Below are 4043 nucleotides of genomic sequence, written 5' to 3' on the forward strand. Positions count from 1 at the left end.
CCACTATTACCAGGCACACACACACTTGGAACAGCAGCTGTACAAAAAGGTCTATCTAACCCCGCTGTCATCCAAGGTGTGTTTTTGTCAATGCAGAGGAAGAATGGAAAGAACAGAACAAACATATTTCAATATTTCTCTAAAGATTTCCCCTAGCTTCAAATAGTTTACAGCTGTGGATTTCTTAAGCCAGAAGAAATTATGGGTTGGGAAGTTGGAATCATGTATTATCTAGCTTGTGGATAAAAAGCAGAGGAAAGATTAAACAGTGATCCAGCACCCCTTGTATTTTAGAGATCAAAGTGTTTTGTGGCTATCAATCACAATGATTTTTTTTTTTCCTTTCCTTCTACTAATAAGGGCTAAATAAAAGAAAATAAGTATTGTAAGGACTAACCAACAGAAAACTGGTGTCTCTTCTGCTGTGGCAAAAGTTCAAGTGAAATGAAGCACAGAACATACTAAAGAATCAGTAAAAAAAACCCAACCCACCATTAGTTCTCAGAAAGGGAAGGTACTTGCATCTTTGCTTAGTTTAACAAGACTAAAATTACTTTTGCTTACTCCACTGACTTTGGACAAGGACAGCTGAAATCACTGCTTGATTATAGATTCTTCTAACATGTGGCAGAAGTAGCTCTGAAGAAAGCAGAACAAAGGCTGGTGTTTTGCCCAAGGTCAAGTGGCAGACTCAGATGTGGGGTTTTTTTGCAACAATGGCTTGTGATGAGATTAAATAAAGCAATTGATTCCCCAGCACAGCTAAATATAGAAGTGTGCTGTGCAGCAGAGCAGAAGTAAGGGTGTTTGTGTACCTTGATGTATGACTACTGTTCTATTAAGGCAACAGGATTTTAAGAAGTTCTAGGAAAATTTTTGGCTTTACTGTCTATGTAAAGATGACATACCTATAAAGGCAGTGGAAGCAAGGCATTTTAACAGTTTTGATCAGATCATCTCTCAGTTTAGCGTTACTTTGTGTTTATTTGTTCCCTTTTCCCTTTCACAAGTGCATGTCCATGCTCCAAGTAGAGATATCAGCAAGCTTTTCCCATTCTTATTGTTTGATTCTAAAATGTTAGTCCTAGTAAAATTAGTGACATGATTGGGAAAGCCCCCCTGGGCTCCTTCCAAATCCTTGTCTAACGTGCACAAAGAAATGCAACACAGAATTCTGTAGCTAGAAACATGCCAGCCTGAAGACGATCCCCTCCAACTGGCCCAAAGTAGTGTTGCACAATAAAATATAAAATTGGGACATTTTAAAATGCATCCTTCAGAAGTCATTAAACTTTATATAATACTGTAGGGAATATCATGCTGTTGCATACAACATTTTCTGAAGAACAGAGGAAGGTGACTAAGTTGTGTGGATAACAACCTCTGTTTGATTGCTCTGTATTTTCTGCATTGTATTCAATTCCACACCCCTGGGCAGCAGATCAGAATATCACAAGTAGCTCTTGGTACAAGGAAGACAGCTTTATAATCTATCAGAGAACCTGTCGTGATACATTGTGGTCAAGGGAAGCTGAAGATTGTTAGACTTGCATCACATCTTTTGACAAGTTTCTTTAGCTCATTTCCTTTCTTCTTCTAAGACATTTCACAAGTCTACTATTGCAATTTATGTGTCAGACGTCTCTAAAGGAGTGCCAGAAAGTAAGGATTTATTCAAGGAGAAATTCATATTTTGGCCAAAGAGCTCAGGAAACAGGCCTGGCACTTGCTTATTTGGCAAAACAAAATGAACACAAAACAGCCTGTACAGGAGAAGTATTTGGATCAGACTTTTATGCAGTAGATTAATTCATTGCAGCGAATTGCCAGTAGATGCCCCACTAACTTTAGGCTTCTGTTCCCAAGCCGCCTTGTGGATGGAGTTGATTCCTTAACATCTATTATGGAATTACTCAGTATAACTTCAATCCTTATGATTAATGATGTATGAGTGAGGGAAATATTTCAAAAGGAGTGCTGGAAAACCTGACATTATTTAGCCTGAACTGACAGCATGCTGCACGTTGTTTAGATTCATTTCCAAGGTATAAGAACCAAAATATACAGCCATCCCCATTCTGCATCAAAATAAGCTGATCAAAGCATCTCTCAAGGAGCTTATAAAAGCCAGCTGATCCACTGTTGCTTAAGAAAACACTGCTTAAGGTAAAATAAGAATCTCCTTAAATTAAGAATCACCAATTCTTTAAGCTGAAACTATACAGTAAAACAGGAATTTCCCTGTACACTCACTCAAGTTTGAAGGTAGCTAGCTGTGTCTACCCTCTCACCCTGATACAAGTGTTCATACTGTGTGTGTATCTGTGCTAGCAAAACTTAAGGAAAACAGTCTTCCTCAGCAGAGTAGTGCCCCATGGCAGAACAATATAGGTCCTTGTTTTCTTATGGCTCTTTCCCAGTTTAGCACTGCTCTGGAGTTGCTCTGTATTTTGGAAATCCAAGGATCATCACGTGATTCTAAAAAATCCTAGACCAAGATAAACCATAATGCATCACTCATATTGCCTGTCAAAGTACACAGTGTTTTAGAAGTGTATATCCCTTATTACGCTATAAACATTAGTACATCTAGTCACTGTAACTGTATCCCAAGTTAAACACATTCTCAGTCTGACAGTTGATGTGCTATTAAACTCAGGATACAGGAAATATTGCCAAGCTCATACTGTAGTAATTGCTTACTGCAATGTTGAAACATGACTGGGTTATAAACAATAAGCTCTGTATGAACAGGGTAAAATGGGATACTGCTGTAGATCTAGGGCTAGTACCACATCTTGCTGATGCTGTTCATGATCATCCTTGTTCTGTCAGCCCTCTGGCACTGTAAGTCCCTTTATCCACCAGAAGCAGCTCACCTCTGCTGACTCCTCACTAGAAGCAAAGTCACCACAAGAAGGGAAGCTTCTTTAGAAAATAAAAACTCCCAAATGGCCCTTCCCTACCCATTTTCTATCCCAGGACAGACACAAGATGATGAATTGTTATTTTAACATTTTTTGGGTTTTTTTTTGTTTTTGTTTGTTTGTTTGTTTTAAAACCTCTTTTTGGAGCAGGAGTGTTTTTACAAAACTGTAGAAGAGAGAGAAAGAGATCCACATGTGAACCTTTTCTTTCCAGACTCAAATACTAAAACCCTTCTACCTCTAGAAAAGTGTGTCATTTTACAGCATGAAGCATGGTTAAGTGCATATCTGCATATCTCATTTTTGCCTTGATAATTGTGGGGTTTGCTTTCAAAAAAACTACCCTGAGCCTAGAAAATTTAGTAATACTTCCAGTACACTGCAGGGTCCTTGATGAAAAGGAGGTTTGTAGTCCACATTACAATTGTTAGGATTTCTTCTAACTTTGCAATACTTTTTTACCTTACCAGTTGTTTTGAGTTAAAGTGATGAACACCTAGACTAACACAGGTTGTCCCCCTCATGGGTCTCACTCTAAGCATAGTATTGGGTTCCCTTATCTACTTCTACCTGTTCAAGACTTGGCAAGTAGGCATTCAAGGCAGAATTGATGAGTATATATTTGACTATTGTGATGTATCCATCACATACTTAAAGGTTTCATTTTCAACTGTGAATGAACTGGAGATCAGAAATAAGAAGAGTTACAAGAAGGAAGACTTTTGTACACAAGCTGTGAAAAATGTGGGCTTCAGAGGTGCACACGTGCCATGGAATACGCAAAAACTGTTCATTAAAAAACAAGATTTGCTTCTGGTGTTGTTCAACTCAACCCATACACCTCCCACAACAATGACTCAATTGTTAGCACAGTTTTCATAACTGATACTTCCAACAACTTTAGCGAAGAATTTTAATATAACCTCTCTTCCTGGGGTAACAAACAGGTCTTTGTATACAGTAGTTGCCAAAGAAAACGTATTTAGAAAGACTATGACTCCTGGCTAATAGGACTAGCCCTGGTGCCCTGGAATATTTTCCTTTTGGTCACCTGGCCTGCTACATTTTTAAGCCTGAATGAATCCTTAATCATAGAATCATAGACTAGTTAGGGTT

The sequence above is a fragment of the Nestor notabilis genome, unplaced genomic scaffold (genome assembly GCF_000696875.1).
Source record: "Nestor notabilis isolate BGI_N333 unplaced genomic scaffold, ASM69687v1 scaffold21753, whole genome shotgun sequence".
In the NCBI taxonomy this organism is placed as follows: Eukaryota; Metazoa; Chordata; class Aves; order Psittaciformes; family Psittacidae; genus Nestor; species Nestor notabilis.